Source organism: Pezoporus occidentalis, unplaced genomic scaffold (genome assembly GCF_034315485.1).
Source record: "Pezoporus occidentalis ecotype Australia unplaced genomic scaffold, CSIRO_AGI_Poc_V1 ctg60, whole genome shotgun sequence".
NCBI classification, from domain to species: domain Eukaryota; kingdom Metazoa; phylum Chordata; class Aves; order Psittaciformes; family Psittacidae; genus Pezoporus; species Pezoporus occidentalis.
This window is the reverse complement of record NW_026915944.1, coordinates 2,151,941-2,170,309: the sequence shown is the minus strand read 5'-3', so window position 1 is coordinate 2,170,309 and position 18,369 is coordinate 2,151,941. Positions and strand designations below refer to the sequence as shown.

Below are 18,369 nucleotides of genomic sequence, written 5' to 3'. Positions count from 1 at the left end.
CTAAATTCCGATTTTTAAAGTGTAGTTTGAATCTGTGCCTTATGTGTAATTTTCTTTAAAATACTAGTACAGGTTCATGATGAAGAAAAGATAAATACATAAAGCTTGGGTTTTACAAAGCTAAATTAAAAGTACTTGTGAAGAACAAAATATTTAAGTAATTAATGAGATAATATTCTTTTAAAATTATGTTACTCCATAAAGTTTAGTAACTGGATAACAGTTGCATTACAAATTTCTGTAAGTTTGTTTTTTTTTTTTAAGTAAGTGTAAATAGCAGAACCACATTACTCAATGAATTCAAAGATTCTCTGTGGTATTTAATTAATTGAAATTAAAGTCGTGATAAGTGAGACCAAGACTTAGTGTCGTGTTTCTATTCTCTCAAATCTTTTTCTTAAAATGTAACATTTTTTTCTTGTGCTGTGTTTTAATTTCTCGCTTGCTTTTTTTTTCTGCTACTACTTATTTTTCCTATGCATATATTATTTTTGTTGCTTACCTCTCCTAGTCTTAACTCTGATTTATTACTTTTTCTAATACTTAGCCATTTTAGAGCCTAAATCAAGCAGCAGACTTCAAAAAATATTATTTCCAGGTATTAAAATAGGTTGTTTTAATGTTTCTTCCTCAGATATCATGAATGCTTTGCAGGTCTTCAATCTGTTTTATCACAGCTTCTTCCTTCTTCACTCCTGCTATGTCTGCATTTGGTTTTCTTACAGCTGGAAATTAAACCAAACAACCTCTGCCACATGTGTGCAGCATTATAAACAGAAACGGAATTTAGGCGGTATGGGGAAAACGCTGTTTTATTAATTTAAAGAGATAATATAACTGCTTTGACTGAAAGCCTGATTCTCATTATTAAACTTAAGATTTTTCAACTGTCTCCAAATCAATGTTTGAAAAGCCTTTTGGTAATAAAATTCTTTTTAAGTTTTCACTGGTTCAAAAGCAAAACAATGGGAAGAGGTAAGTGCCATCACACAAGTAATTAACGCTCTTTTCAGAGACAGATTCTTTCAGATTAAAGAAGGTTCCAAAGTTAGGGTTTCTGCTGGTCAGGTCATTTCTGGAAAAGACTAAAATAATAAGCTTCTGTTGCTAATTTTGATTAATGTGATTTTCTCAGTGTTTTCAAGGACTGCTGTTAGTGCAAACAGCAAAGGTCATGAGCGCAGGAAGCATTCATTGAGCATGAATGCTTTAGGGGAGCACAATGCCAACTGCTCTGAAGGACATAGATTGTAGCTGTACTTCTTTGTGTACTAACTTTGTGTTAGACTTACTTTTGGAGGTGTTGATTAAAGAAGGGAAGCAACTTTGACTGTTCAGGTTGCATTGTTACTTAATTTCATACATGTATATTCATATCCATGAGGTAATATGTTCCCACTGCTTTCAACAGTGTGTTTATATGCGAGTGTGACAGGCAAGTTTCTATTTCCTCACTGTGGTAGATGGTTCCTAAGTATTTGTGATTTTCCTGAGACATTTTTGAGGTTCACTTTTGGCAGATGTGTATCAGTATTTCATTCCAGAATCTGCAGTTTCATCAGGAAGAATGTATGTGAAGCTTTTGTTGAAGCTTTTGTCCCTGGTGAGATGAGGCATACCCTGTTATTTTTAACATGAAAAAGAAATCTTTATATATTTTATCCTTAACGGTTTTCATAAAACCAAATTTAGATACCAAAATCAATTTCCAGAAAAGTTGAAGATTTTCAAGGGTACTAGACTATATAAAGTAAACCTTTTCTTTTCCAGGGCCTAAACAGAAACTAGAAACTAAGCTGGTTTTTGAAACCTGGCCTTTATTTTGAGATTGGATGAATGAGGGTGGGTTTGCTCAATCCCAGCTAAAAAAGAAAAGAGGTTTACAAACTTAAGATTGTTTTCTCCAGTGCTTGAGTTTCTGTGTTTTTGTTTTTCCGTATCTGCCTTCTGAGAAAATACCTTTACCTTTTCCCATTCTGTTCTGAAATGTGGTTGTGATCAAGACAGTAGGTTAGTACTTTGCCTGCAGTTCTAGTGATTTTAGTACATTGTCAAATAAATTTTAGCAATTAAAAGTACAGGTTTCTGTAAATACCCATATTATATTTGATTTAGAAGTGCAATATGAGGCAGTAATTTAGCACTCTGAACACTAAATAGATTCAGTTTTGGCTTTTTAATGAGCTTCCAGTGGGAAAAACTACCATTTCCTTTGTAAGTTGGGGATTGGAAAAATGACAGTAAATTCTTTCCTTTTGTCCCTTGCTTCAGTAAGTCTGTAACCATTCACCTTTCAGGTACACAACAAGACTTCCTCTGTTATTCTGAGCAGGACAGAGTTTAGGGAAAGGGAGAGCAGGTGCATTCTTAGAAACATTTGAAATTATTTAGTATGACCTGTATGAATGCCAAATGTACATAGTTTTACCGTAATTTTTGATATTGTTCTTTCATATATTTTGTCCCTCAATTTTATTATATTTTAAATACTGAAGGCCTAGAGGATTTTTCTAAAAAAAAATTGATTAAATATGTGTATGCACACAGATGTGTGTGCTCAGTTGCATTCTAGCTTGCATTAAATTTAAAGCAGTATAATTTTGGTGAAGCCATAAAAGATTTATTTCACATGTAAACATCTTCATGCTATACGATCAAAATGGCTCATGACAAACTCTTGGACTGACAACATGGAAACAGTTTGTCTGTCAAGTAAGTTGGCCCAGAGTGAATTTTTCTCCTCCTCCAAACCATCTTAGTTTAGTGTTCTCATAGGACCTCTTCATTTAATCCTATTACATTACATCCAGTTGCTGGCATTTCCACTTCGAGACATATGGAAAGGAACTGGAAATGTATATGTATTTTTAACTGTCTGAGGGTGTGGATAGTGGTCATCAGCCTCCTTCAGAAATATCAAAGAGCTGGTTAATTCACTTGATGGTCTGAGTGAAGCAAGAACATGGGTAAATTTGAGCAGTGGATCTGCGTTTCTCTTGGTGACTGCTGTTTCCAGCATTATTGCTTTGAAAGCGTCAGTTTTATGAGCCATCATGAGGTATTCAAACAACCCAGTTATTTGAATAATAGTAAAAGTGTGTGTTGTGATACTGATTATGAAATAAGGTTTATTAACTTTATTAGCTAATTTTTCTTTCTCCCTTAGAAAGAGGATCACTGAACAGTACACAGTAAGCATGCTATACACTCCATCACAGCCAGACACAGGCTGTACCAAATACTTATCTATTTCAGCTGAGACCACTGGCCAGACCTTCTCCTCACCTCCCAATTCCCTAATCTAATCTAACTCTGTGGGGTTTATGGGGGTTCATTTAAGCAACAGAAGCTGTGCTATAATTGTTACATGTGCCAGCAGCGATTTGTACCATCTGGGTATGGAAAAAAGAGGTTAGTACTACCACGGAGAAAGATCTTTTTTCTGTTACTAGGCCAGTATAATTCAAGAGCAGCTACAGAGCAACTGGAAACTGAGAAATGGGCAGCTATGTAGTTATAGTGAAATGTCAAAGTATAATGAAACAAGGGAAATGTACTGCTTCATGATATGAGCCAAGTTACAAGCAGGTGGCAGCAGTAAATATGTATATAAATAACAATATGGATGAAATGTCAAGGTTTCCAGCTGGCTTTGTAAAGGCATTTCAGGAATATTACACTTAGAGTAACAATGTAGTTTGACAATTTAATACAAATATGTGTCACTTCAAAATGCATGTATTTACATTAAGGGCTTCGGTATCCTTAGGTTTTATCACACTTAAAATTTAGCTTCTGCCCCTACCTTTAGTTAAAACAGCCTTATAGTCTGTGAAACCTCAAACCATGTGGTATGTTTTATGGAAGACTTGCTTCCATCTGACACCTTGTTATTCCACATAATGAAACCCGCAGTGTTTCTACCTGTGTGTTTTTGAAAATGACTACAAAGACAACTTGTGTATAATGTTACAGAACTGTATGTGGTGACCTATTTCCATGCCAAGCCTGTAAACTTAATGTGTGATGAAAGATGCAGACAGGGTCTTTGCTGGCTGTGACAGAAGATCATTCAGACAGACCTCTCAAACTGAAGAGCAAAAAATTTTCAGAACTCTCTTTAGAACATTCCAGTCTGAAGCCTAAAGTTCTGGCTTCCACTCTGAATTCAATGATGTTATTAGCTTTGAAGAAAGAGGTTCTCTATGATCAGCATTATAAAAGTTTCACAATAGAGAGCATCAAAGAAAAAGAAGAAAAAGCATTTTAAAACATATCTTTTAAATAGATTTAACATGTGGCAGTTCATACCATTTTCTCTGCAGGAGTTCTGATGGAGTCTAATGCAGCAGGAGGAACTCTTGACACATTTCAAAACTTGCAGCTCAAGTATTCATAGTTAGGTTGCAAGCTGCCAGGAAGTCACAAATTGACTAGAGAAGTAGATAATAATGAAAATGACCTCGTAACATAGTTGTTCAACAAAGCTTGCATTTTATTTGCTGAGTAGGTGCTTTAGAGAGCAGCACTAGCCTTTCCTTGGGTTCCATTGTGTGTCCTGGAGATGAAGATACTTACATTTATATTGTAGGATTTTGTAAGCATGAGATGAGCAGAAGTTACACTGTTTGTGATGTAGTGATACTATAGGGATAAATTAAACTTGTACCAAGACCTAGGGCATTATGCTTCAACTCTTAATACCTTTAGATATTTTTGAAAGTTATATAGTGAAATTATGAACTCCATAGAATTAGATATTACCAATCCACTAACTAATTAATACAGTAGGTGCTGATGGGTTACAGATTGTGGTTGTTAAATTCAACTTATAACCGGTTACTGAGTTTTTATAACTAAAGCAAATCGCTTTATAATGTATAGTCACTTAAGCACATCTGTTACATTGATGTATCACTAGTTTTATGGAACTGGATTAACTCCAGAGTAAACAGTGAGCACTCTGAAAGGTGGTAAACATAGACACAAGTCATTCATCTAGAAATCCCCAAGCATGATTTGCCAACGGGCTAAGTGCCTCAAGTATCTTACCCTTTTTGATTTAGCAAGATGCTTATACTGAGCATGCGGTAGTACTGATCATGACTGGAGAGAGAAGTAGTAAGGTTTATTCTTTCATTTCTGATGGTTAAATTTGCTTCCCTCTAATGCTGAAGTACTATCAATCCTGAAGTTGTGCTACAGATTTATGAAGTGTTGTGTATTTGCTAACAGTGAAATCTAGTTTTCCAAAACGAAAGTCATCCACTGTACAGGTACCCAACAAGTTGTAAATATATCTTCTAAATTTCTGAAGTTAACTACCACACTTACAGCTCCTCTTCAAATCAGGTGTGAGTCCGTAGATCAGAATGATCACAGAGTCTAAAGCCGTTAATTACATTTGAACTGTATTTATCTGATTTTAGAGTCTAGCCATCTCAAAGTCTTAGAACAATTTGTTTTTTTTTAATTACAGATTTCATCTTCATTCCTTTTTTTTTCATCTTGTGGCTTTTGCTTTGATAGAGAGAAAAGGATCAGGATTGTGAAGTTTTTATGTATTGCTTTCAGTTGCCAATGACTTTCCATTTTATCATAGTATTGCTAAAACAGTTATGAAAAGATTAAACTTTTCTTCAGAAATTCACACACCCAGGGAACAGGTTCAAAACTGCAAAATGGTGCTGTTTTGTTTTTTTTTGGGGGGGGGGCAGTATTTAATGCATGCTGATACTGAAGATATATCCCAAGATGTGGAAAAGGCTATGTGTTAATGCTGTCAACTCTTTGCTGAATTGTAGTAGGTAAGCCTTTTTGTTTCATTCTTTTTTGTGTTGAGGGAGTTCATAAAACATTGCTGGGGTTAGAACTCGTTTAGCCCAAACAGCAGGAATTTCATTTGCCGCTGGTATTTATCAAATATATGAGTGGAGAAGTTTGTGCCTTGGCTATATTCAGGCCCCAAAAATTATAGGAAAGAACAGCTGTGCAATAAATGATTTCAGCAGGTCAGTGCTACTACATGGAGAATGTAACTGACATTAGAGAAGAGTTTTCAACTGCCTGATATTAGGGATGCATAAAAATCTTGCTTGTCTAGAAATGTTAGAATATCAGATATAGGAGATGGAACAACAGACAATTACTGCTGAGGACAAAAGGCAAACTCAAGTGAATTTATAGAGGAACTTAATTCAGCAGTCCTGATACAAATTTAAAAGCCTCATGTTTTACATACTGAAATAAATCCCTGGATCATCATAAAAAATGTAAAGGTGGCCAAGTGGGAAAGAGAATAATTCTATAGGTCAGATGTCTTCTATAGAGCTAGGATGAGGAAGAGCTTGGAAATTATACAAATGAATATGCAACAATTCCAAGATTTTCTTTCCAGGTGGCAGCGTTAAGAAGCAAAGGAGTTGGTGTAGGAGAAAGCTAGCTCCAGTTCATATGGAAATTATTCTATCTTGGGTAAAAGCAGACTAAAAATTGTGAGTTCTGCCTAGCAAAAATGAGGAATAAGTAATTTAGGTTTAACGATAATGACATTTTTGTTGGTAGAATAATTGAGACTCTTTTCTATTTAGAGTCAGAATTTGGAATGTGAATCATACTGTTTAGGTATAATAATCTCCAGGGATCAAAAGATTTGAATTTTAGGAAAATTTGTATCACTGTCTTGAGTCCAGATGTTTGCTACATTATTTGTAATAGCTGTAGGTCATGAAATATTAAAGGAATTTCGATTTTTAAGAATGAATTTAGAATCACAGAATGGTTTGGGTTGGAAGGGATTTCAAAGCTCATCCATTTCCAACCCCCTGCCATGGGCAGGGACACCTTCCGCTAGATCAGGTTGAGCAAAGCCCTGTCCAACCTGGCCTTGAACATTGCCAGGGGTGGGGCAGCCACAGCTTCTCTGGGCAACCTGTGGCAGTGCCTCACCACCCTCAATTTATTTTTAGGATTATGTAACTTTGATTTCAGTGATCGTTATTTTAAGTTGTCCCAAATCTGATCCAGGGGGATGCTTTTTCTCTTGCACACTGAGGAGGAAGAGTTCATTTATCTTTTCTGGAATTTTATCCCAGGTCCACAAAGCCTAAAATTATTCTTATCACTTGGGAATTAATGGAATTAAAATAAGTAGGCAGATTTTAGTCCAATTCTTAATGGACATATATTAATCAATTTTGAGTGTCATTATCTTTTGTAATCTATGAAAGATGTGTTGTAGATGATTCTGATACAGTTTCTGCATTTAGGTACTCAAATTTAGCTTTGTAGTTTTCTATATATCATACCTATATATCATTTACATGGGTAGTTAATCTTATACTGAGACAAATGCAGAAATGACAGTTTGGCATGCCTGCTCTTTCCTTGTCAGATACGGTATTTAGGGTATAAATAATAGATAAATAGCATGGTTATATTTAGCTGATATATACAGTAGCTGCTACTTACTACTGAAAATATTGTAGTACATTAGAACCTACTTACAACATGTTTCAAAGTTACCATCTGAATACAGCTGCTAATATAAAATAACTGGAGTGGAGATCTGTGAGTGTCATGAAATTTTATCTGTTTATATGATATTTTTATAAGTGAGTATTAAATAAGACACTAATGCTTGGAATTCAGTTTAAATGAGTTCAACAGATCAAAAGAGAAAATGCTCGCCTTAAAGGACAGGTCACTGCTTTTTTCTAGCAAGTGATCAAAGCTTGCTTCATTGAAGCAATGGTTAAACACTTCTGCGGCATGCCGATGCTTAGGTTTCTTTTCTTTTCCGTGTGATTTTGCTGTACCCCCTACAAGGACAGTGAAGGTAGACAGCTGAAGGACCTCCTAGAAGAAAAGACTGCATGTGTGGCAGGATTCCCCATGAGGTTCCATCACATTTGGTTTAAACATTTCATATTCATATTGAGAGTCTTTTATGCTGGTTTTATGCTGATTATACCTAGAGGCTATTAAATGTTATCAGATACTTTATAGTTGCAATTTTGAATGCAATTTGTGGTATGAAATCCTTTTAAAGGGGTATGTTTGACACGGAGCATGAGCATTTAAAGTGAAAGTACTTTCATAAACTCAGCGATTGAGGGTGTCATCTTTGTTCTTTTAACTCTCAACTGCTGGATGTAGCTTAAGGCTCAGGTTTGGAAGATGAGGTAGGTTTTAAAATATCCATTCCTGTGACTTTTGCTTTTGCTGTTTTGAAATAAGAAAACACAGGTTGGTACAGATGATCATGTTTGTTCTGGCAGTCCAAAACACAATATTAAGGAGTACGCTTGGAGATATACATCTGATGTTCTATTTTATTATATTTCTTGTAGCTAATTAGGTTGCCATACTGGAGATATGAAGTTAGAAAGGAGTACTGAACAGAGTCTGGTATGAATAAATGGGTGTATATTACTGAGCTTTCACTAGAGAACGATTTTAACCTGTAAAAGATAAAATTCATGTAAAAGATAAAATTTCTTCTGTGCAGAGAAAGAACAGCATGTTTGGAGTATATGTGCAAAGAAAAATCAAATGAGCAGAATTTAATCTTCCAAGTACCTTAGAAGCTGTAATTATGACAACATATATGATAGAGATGTAGGGAATCAGTATAATCTGTTTCTTCAGGAGAGACAGGGATGTGCTGTAAACAGTGTGGTGAATCCATGGAAGAAGCAGTCTGAAAACTCTGGAGTTGTTCACTTGGCCCATACAACCAAGACCAGCCCTTCCTTAAACTGAAGGAAAGGAAGGATTATGTAGATACTCAAACAATATGATAAAAAACTTTGGGAAGCTAAATATATCATTCAACAGATTCTCCTGTTGTTTTAAAATATTTTTAATAACTTTTGAAGTGCTTTAATATTGAGAATACGTATGGGATTGAGTTTTCTGGAACATAAATGTTACTTATATGATTGAATGTCTGGACCAAGAGAGAATTTAGGTTAGTATCTATAAATGAATATTCCTGGATCCTACTTTCATTTGTGCCCCTGAAGAGCTGTGTGACATTGTGAAATCATGAAACCTATCCATGTTTCATTTCCCCATGTTTGAAATGGGCATATGTTTCAGTTTTTAAAAATTACAGTTGTCAGCAAAATTAGTATATACTCGAGGTCGGAATGGCCAGCTCTGGCAACCCACGTAGAGATGATTTAAGGTATTGCTGCTTCTGGCTTGGTGCCCTACCTCTGCCAGGGGACCTCCTGTCCCCTCATGATAAAGTTCATAGAATAGGCAGTATACACACGTCTAACAATATGGTTTATGCCCTTGGAGGATTAACTTTAGCTGCCATCATTTTCACTTTGGTTGAATAGTGGGCGCATCACCTATTTACTCAAATCTGCTTTGGAAGTAGTTACTTCTTGAGCAGAGGAGTGGCTCACACTGCTTGAAGCAGCAGGTTCCTGATTCTCCCCAGCATGAAACCCCAGAGCATGAGAGCCAGTTGTGCCCACACGCTCAATGCTGTGGGGCAGGCAAGTGCACTCTGATGGCTCCCACCCTTGTGATAGCTGACATCATTGTAATGGCCGAGAACTAAACAATTTGATAGTGCAAGTTCTAATGAAAGTTGAGTAAAAAGTGATTAGTTTGTGGTTGGTTTGTTTGGGTTTGGGGGGGGTGGTGGTGGTGGGGGGGGTGTTTGGTTGGTTGGTTGTTTTTTTTTTTGCTGTGAAATGATGTAAATGTAGCACACCATTTATCGCTGAAGAGATTTTCTTGTGCTCTTCCTATAAATGATGATATACACATGGTGGCATTGAGCAATCAGGGACAGGAAACATGTAAAACAGAAGTCTACGGAGTGGGAATCTGGAAACAGAAATGCTGTACTTCTGTTCTTATAAATGAGCTCTCTTCTTGAAAACTTTTGCAGACAACTGTAGGGATAGCAACACGTCTTTTATATTACTAAAGCCAGCAGGAACCACTTTATTGAAATAATTACATATGATTTAAAATACTAATGTAGTGATGCAACAGTGTTCTGTATTAAAATTAAAAAGAGCATTTGATACAAGTGTTTGCATTACTGTTATATTCAGAATATGTGTGTATTTTGTGCTTTATGATGGCAGTGTGATCTAATAGAAGCAGACCTAGTTTAGTCTCAGCCTCATAAATACATCACAAAACTGTGCTGAAGTGGAAAGGAAGTAACAAGCTGTGCCTGAAAGCTCTAGGATTAAGCACATCCAGCAGAAATACTTGACAGATCCTTTGAACATACTCTTGAATGTTAAAAAGCATGAAAATTTCCCATCTTCTGTACCCTGCTTTTTGCCATCATAGGTACATGAAAGAATACACATTTTGAAATGAATTGAAATAAAATCCTATGTGACCTGCCTTAATTCTGAACCATGCTTGAAACATATTTTGATTAAAATAGTTGACAGTATGCCAGAAGACTTTCTTGCAAGTCTTCTAAGAAGATAATTATTTTTTATTTTTCTGTACCTTCATAGGAAAGTTAAATGGCAGAGCTCACATCATCTATATCAAGGTACAGTCATTGGAGCATCTATTAAGTTTTTGCAGCCGTTTACATTCTATTTTAATCCAGAAGGAGAACTGATTTTTTAAATAATACAATTTGAATTACATTGTGCTGATACCTTACAAGATCTTTCTGGAAAAACTGTGCTTGTAGATGGAACAGCATCAATTCTTCGTGTATTAGGGCCAAAAGTCTATTCTGGGACAGGTATCTAATCAATCAGTAGTCCAAAATCCAGTCCCTTTCCCATTCCTCCTCAGTAACACAGCTCAGTTACCTGAGAGGAAGTATCTTTCTTTAGCCTGATGTTAGCAGTATGTTGTTGCTACTAATATTTTACAGTTGTTCTGCTTCTAATGTCCATAGGATTAAAGACTTCTAGCAGAGCCACAGGGCAGCACATCTTCCTGCAGTACTGGTCTGTACTCTGAGGGGAGTGTGTTCTCCAGAAATGATGTTTACCCTCTTCATTCCAACTGAATGCCACAATAGCTGGTGTTGCTTTAGAGAAAGCAGAAGTGTGTTAGAAAACAACTACTTATTATCTGGCCAAGTGACCCTGATTTGTTCTTGGAAGGACCAGGATAACCTTAGACTGACTGACTGCTTCATTGCCATCACTGTCACCATCCAGATTTTTACTCTTTTTATGTTTTCATACTGCTTTTGAAGTCAGTGTGCTTCACAGAACAAACCCATGGGTTCTCCATACTGAGAACCACTGATAAATTATGTAGATGTAGACTTAGAGGGAAAGGAAAATAGGAAGGCAGCAGGGAAGAAATGAAGGAATGATGGAATCCTTACAAGTTAGATCAGTGGCTTTACAGTCTATTTTAAACTGTGGTGGGTATTGTGTTTTGTTGCTTCGGGGGATGGTGGGGGTGGGACTGTTGTTTATCAGTGTTGTTTTGTTTGGGTTTTTTAAAGTCTTTTGTTCCTGATGTCTGAACTAGGCACATGTAATTTACTGTGAGAGATTCCATCTTCTGGGTCAAGAGAGACCCTAAGTCTAAACAGGAAATTTCTTCATTGCAAAACAGAAGGGGTTTTAAACATCATGTTTTGGGCATAATAAATACTTAGGTCTTAGGCTATATTTAGGCTACTGTGGTACCATTTTGTACTGAAAAAGACAAACTAGGAGCACTTGGAGATGTTTCTTAAATCTAACCAGGCTGTCCACATTATTATACTGGAGCAATGGTGGATCTCATGAACCAAAGACTGAATAACAAGTATTTCTTATTAGTCATCTTGCCTCTCTGGTGGCTTTATCAATCAGGCTTCCCTTGACTAGAAAGGCTGGCCTGTTCCTCACAAGTGGAAGATTTCAGTGGAGCACAGATTCTACCATACCACAGCCTCCTTTAATGGCACTGAAACCAGTAAATTACACATTCCAGTGCTGCTTTGAATGAACTGATCTCCTGCTGTGTGCTATTTATAATTTGTTTGGGCATGCACTCACAAATGTTTTCTGTGATCTAATAATAGCTATTACTGATAGCTTAAATAATTTCAGCTGTTGAATCTGTTTACTATTAAGCAATAGTGTACTATTGGTGTTGACTTAATTTAGTGACTACACAACCTCTGGAATCTGCTACGGTGGGTATATTTCTCAGTCAAGATAAAGTGATATAGCTGTGGAAAGCCTGCTAAAATGCATTAAAAGTATGTATCTGAAAAGAAGAAACAATTTAAATGAAAGGCTAGTAGTATATTTATTTTTTTTTTAATTAGTAGGTTAATACTTTGTTTATTATGATTTGCTGATTAGATTCCAGAAGCCTTTCCTACCCTGGTTGATGCAGGTCAGTGTAGCTTTCTTTGCTTACTTGATATATAGCGGGAACTTGAAGTCCCTAGATGAATCTGTAGGTGTCACTTGGAGTATTCAAAGAAATAGTCTTTCCAGTGCAAGATGTGATGTCTAAAGGGTATTTATCAGGGTATTCTTAAAAGAAGTGGTTTAAACTGTAAATAATTCTGGAAAATAATAACATAGAGTAAGTTCATCTAATTGGGGTATGAGGTAAAATTTGGCTTGTTGCCTGAAAATAGGGAATGCTGAAAAATTAGCTGTTTTACTCATTCACCTTAAAGTGTAATCAAATTAATCTTACAGTAAAACCCCTTATTTCTATTGTGTTCCATATTCCCCCTCTCCTTCCTACTGTGGTCCACTGTGCATGCTACCAGCAAGCTGTGTTGCCTTTCATAATTGCATAGTCCTTTATTCTCAGGATGGTCATGTGGCAAGCACTGTAACTGTTTGTCTAGAAAAATGGCATTAAAATTGGCACTTTTTTGTTTGCCTGTTTTCAGCTCTGTCTTTTATAGTGAATAAGCAGAGGGAAACAAGGAGAGGAGCCAGCTCCAGGTGACTGGCCAGCTGCCTATGGATCAGCACCAAAAAGTGCTCCACAGATTGCAATTTGAAACCCATTAATATAATGGATAAAGTCTGTGAAGCATTTTAAAACCTCCCTTGCTTATAGTGCTGCATTTTATAAGCTAGGTGACATCAAAAGAATTGGTTCTGGCTCAGACCAACTAATAAAAAAGGATAAGGCTTATTTTTATGCTGAATATCAGTAAAAGCATGTGCAGAAGATTACATTTAACATTCTGGCTTTTACCCAGAGCACAACAAACTCTATCTTATCCCCATCCGTCAGAAGAAGTTGATAGGTTTGGAGACCCCAGTTTTTGTATCCCTGTATTGAAGCACGAAGAAGCAGCTTAGACTTGTGTATCGATCATATAAACATGACATTGTGTACTTTTATGTTTCCTTGAACAAATGTTAAACGGTTGTGTAATTAGGTGTAGCATTTAAATAGGGTGTTTAAAATGATCAATACATAAAGCTGATATAAAGCCTTAAATATTCTTGTTATATATTACTATACAAGGAGTAAGGGAAAGAAATGGAAAGTCTGGCTAATTCCTGAAGTCAGAGAGAGAACGGTATCTTTCAGAGCCCAGTAAAAATCACATGTAGTCATTTTTGTGCTTATACAGCTTTAATTATTGTTAATTTTTCTAGTCACCACATGTTTATTTAAAATTGGGGTTTTTTTTTGGTTCAGTAGTCCAGCCTGTACCAGCATTAGCCTCCAGATCTCAACAGCATCCTGTTTATTCTGATGTAGCTTGCCTGACTGACTCCCCAAAGATAAAATTCACTAAGTGAACTTGACAGATTCCAGGCTGTCTCCGTATGGCAGGGACTGGGCTGCAGCTTCTGAATCTGCTTGGGAATTAAAATCTGCTCTCACCTTATTAAGATGGCAGCAGTTACATGCAAGTCAAGTTTACAGGGGCTTGCTTTAATTCTTTTGGCTTCTGCTTGAGACCAGTCCATACCTTTTTCTGTGTATGTGAGTCAGAGAAGGACCAGAAGGATGATCTTTCTTTTACAAACAGTACTTATCAGCAAAAGAGCAGACTTAAAAATGAATCTGTATTTCTGTTGTTGACAGTTTTTTAAGAGGCATGTATACAATTTAGGCTTAGCAGGTGCTAAATGGACAAGACCACAAGAGATTTCTGAAAAAAACTGATGAAACTGTGTGAATCTATTTGCTGCCGTCTCTTCCTTCCCTGTTGCCTTCATATACTAATTGTTTGTGGTTCACCTGTTAACAAGTTAGTGTTATTTTCCTATATGAAAAATGTCAAACCTATATTCTGGCTACATCAAAATATTGAGCTTTCCAACTTGAATGACGGGAGGGTTTTTGAGAATTCACACTGCTGAGGATCTTTCCTGCATGTTTAAATCTGTGCTGCCTGTGGCAGATACCCAAAATCAGTCACAAGAAAGGGTTCTCCTAAAGTGACTGAATATTAGTGAAAGAAAATATGACGGAGACACATGTGCACTATGCATAAAATAAAATATTAGAATTTGCCATCTTTATCAGCGTTAATCAAAATAATGTCATTATAAGATTTTTAAAAATCCATTCTGATTTTTCACAAGATTGAAGTAATTCATTTTGGTAGGTTTAAACAGATCATCCTTAAAATGACAACATTAGCAAAAAGAATTCAGAAAAGTACACAAAATATTTGAAAGTGGTTAGTGCTTGTTCTGTAAAATAAAGACAATGAAAAAATGTATTAAGATATAAGATTGAATTAATTTTGCTGTATTGGGATTGTTTGTAGAAATAGATTTTTCTAAGAAAATAGAACTGGTAGTACAGATTTCCATGGCTACCTCTGTTCCTGCCTGACATTGCTTATCAGCATCACATACATACTTTTAAGAGAGATCAAGAATTAACAACCTGTCTAAATTTGCTTTGTTATATCTTCCCTGTCTGCTTTTCATAGTCCAGAAGTAGAAGGTGAAGATCTGGTGTGATACATTCAAATCTTAAAAAACAAACCAACCTGAAAAACGTCTGTGAGTTAAACTTCATATTTAAATTAAAAGTCTCATAATCTCTCCCTATTGCTTTTGTCCTTTCTTTGAGAAGCAGTGATTTTATTCCCCCCCCCCCCCTTTTTTTTTTTCACCAGATACTGCATGTAGATTTGGAGTTCAGATTCTATAGACGGTAATCAAGCAGCAGTATTTTCTGGTTATGTGTCGATAGCTGTTTCTTACACTTGCATACTTTTCCTAGCAGAAATGAGGATCTTGTATGGGAACATTTAACTAGTGCTACAGTCTTACCTTTCTGGAAAGAGAAGCTTTTGAGAAACCCCTGTTCAGCATCATTTTTTATTAATCACTTTGTATGTTATCTAAAACTGTGGATCAATTTGCGAAAACTGATTTTTCTCTCGATATGCTGCTTGTTTAGTTCTTGGGAATCATCTGTGTCTTCCTAAATGTCATTTGTAATGTTTTTTATCTTAATTGGCTGTATTTTGTAATATAGGCCTGTGCTGAAAATTAACAGTAAGCCCAATAGTACTAAGCTGGAAACAATGGGACGACGCTATTATTGTGTTTCTCACAATGTATGCTTGGGCCTTGTGAGCACATCAATAAGAAATGCCAACTTGGTCATTACTATGGTGGACGCTCTTACAGCAGATTTTTTAAAGGCAAAATTTAAAGTCTCTGAATAAAAAGAAGCCGAATTCCCACTCAAGGATTTATAATAAGCAAATAGGTTAAACTTCATAGACCTAGTGCAAGTATCTCTTTTATGACATACTTCTTTCCTACTTTCTGTATTACATGAAGGAAGTTTTACAGCCTAGCTAAAGCACCAGATACAGGGTATATTAGTGTATAGGGGGTATCTTTGAGGAAGGAGCCTTTAATGTTGCATCTGCATAAAAAGTGAGGTAGGTTTGATTTTTAACAATACACTGTAGTCATGTTGTTACATCTGTTACCAAATTCACAGATATCTGCCTTTTAGAGCAATTGTAGCAGATAAATGCAGTGCCTCTTACAGACTCAGGTTTTATTTTACCCAAAACTGTTTTAGAATTAAAAGCCATAGAAGTACCTTTTGGTTTTGTTTTCACATGTCTTTTGTGTGTCATTAATGTTTTTCAGATGAATCACTTGATGCTGCATTTATACATTTCTTGCATTTGTGAAGTGAGCATCTTTTTAATGTTCTGCAGTACGGACTAGGCAGTAGTATTTCTTAATGCCATAACTTAACAGCAAATTGAAATCCACTCTTTGACTGAACAATTAAATGGCTTCTCCACTAAACCTGGATGTTAATGACCATGGAATGGAATAAAACAAAATGATCAGGACTGGGAGCTCAAGCTAACCCTGTAAACATCTAGACTGGCTCAAGTGCAGCAGTCTGTATTTACAGCAGAGCTGGCAGCTTGCAAGGTGTGAGTGTTCTTCGCATGAAGGAAAAGTTGTAGTTTCAAGTTGCTGAGCAAAAAGCTTGAAGTAATCTTGAGCTTTTCTCACAGAAGCTTATGAGGGAGTGTTCTGGCACTTGAAAGGGTAGCATGGTTATACTGGTCTTGAACAGGCATTAGCATTGTTCACTAGAGAGCAAAAAGGGCCTAAAAAGGCCTTCACCACTTCCAGGTTATTCTGGAAAACCTTTAAGGGTTGGGTTTTTTTTCTTGTTAGAAAGGTGTTTGGGTTTGTGGATGATTTTGTTGGGTTTTGTTTTTATTTATTTATTTTACCTGGCTGGTAAATTTATTTTATTTATTTTTATTATTTTATTACCTGAGGTAATAATAAGAAATTGAATAGGTCCATCCAGAGAACTTGAAGATTCCCAAGAGAACTGTGCAACACACATATAGTGGAGATGACTATTTGCCACAGCAGGTTGTAAGATTGACATATTTAATTGCCCTGCTTTTTCCATTATGCATTGTTTTTAGAACATGGTAACTTTAAATAGCAGTTTACATCCATTTATTTGAAATTAAATTGAAGTGGTCATATGTAATGTCATATGTAATAAAATACATGTGAAATTTACGAGATTGTAAGGAACTGGTTAGTGACATAGAAAACAGCTCAGTGTTTGCTCCCACATGAATGCAGGTTGGGTGAGGAGGATTGCTTAGGATGTGCTCCTTCCTATATGGAAGGCACCCTTACTGTGGAGAGTCTCTTATATATGAGGTGAGATTCTTCTGTTATACTAACACAGTGCTTCTTTTAAACAGCCATAAGCTGGGATTCTTGAAGGGTCACTGTTGGAGCTTACACTGTCTTCAAGGAGTGGTCAACACAGGAGTTGTCCAAGTAGAATTAGTCCTTTTCCGGGAGAAATTCATGTATCTGTTTCACATGTAAAAGAAAAGAGAGAGAAATAAATCTCCTTATTCATGCTCTCCTTTTATATCTGTGTAAATCTATATTGTCTGAATTATGGTAATGCAGAGGAAATGCAAGAAGTACACCAACCCCTATTGTATATTTTAAAAACTGATAGGGAGTAAATGGTAGTAGCTTATTTAGGTTGTGTGGTATGACTTGCTAAATTTAGGCTGGAAAGACCTGAGGATACTGATCAGGGAATCTTCAGAGTATTTGCTTCCTAAAGAAGGCTAAGCCCAAGTTGTTTGTAGACACTGTCCTAACCTCTAACAGATTATATAGGTGATGTGGGGCAACAGTGTCCAGACAAGATCTATCACTGCTTTGTGGGTACCACTCCCAAGGGCAGGGGGAAGTGCTTAACGAATGGGCTCTTGATGTAGGCTGAGTGTCCCACAGGTCTGTGTTGCTATCCAGCAGAAGAAAGCAGTTGCTCGTAAAATACATGAAAGTAGGTTGGACCACATTGTGAGCTTACGAAAACTTGAAGAGTCTCCCTAGAATCAGTGTAGTTGGTGGATGGTTACATCATGTGCAGACAGGCCCCAGAACCAACTTTCAAAATTTGTACCAATGTCTAATTTTCTTGCCAAGTGCATGAGTCACTTTGGTCAGCTGAATTTAGAAAGGAGAAGGCAGTTGCATGGAGTGCTTAAAAATCTCTGTTGCTTGAAAAATCAAGCTTTCGTTTTGGCTTTTGCAGAGTAATTTTTTGCTGGCCAGTAGTGTCAAATCGGTTTAAACCAGGATTTTATTCTCTCCCAGTTTGGTAAGGAACTGGATTTACATTTCCAGTGAGCAGTGGATTAAAGACAAGTACTGTGCACAAGAAACTGGCCCAGGTTGCCTTCTGTTTTACGTTTTTACTTAAGTTTTCTCCTCTGTAGAGAGATTAACAAAATGGTTCACTATATTTGGAATGCTAATGGCAGTCATTACATCAAAAGAGGGATCTATTATTAAATTGACAGAATGACAGTGGCAGAAATCAGCTATAACTTGTTCTGCAAGTCATTTACTGGTAAAATCACATGCAAAT

At 36.3% G+C, this 18,369-nt stretch overlaps 1 protein-coding gene and 1 long non-coding RNA gene across 37 annotated transcripts in view; both read left to right on the top strand.

Annotated features, from left to right (window-relative positions):
- Positions 1-18,369, top strand: part of RBFOX1 (RNA binding fox-1 homolog 1) — a 1,275,045-nt gene that overhangs the window by 1,102,613 nt on the left and 154,063 nt on the right. The gene's annotated exons all lie outside the window — the stretch shown is intronic.
- LOC134174459 (uncharacterized) lies at positions 12,319-15,309 on the top strand. The gene is made up of 3 exons (XR_009968663.1): positions 12,319-12,354; positions 14,888-14,960; positions 15,077-15,309. It is a non-coding gene; the product is annotated as an uncharacterized LOC134174459 (long non-coding RNA).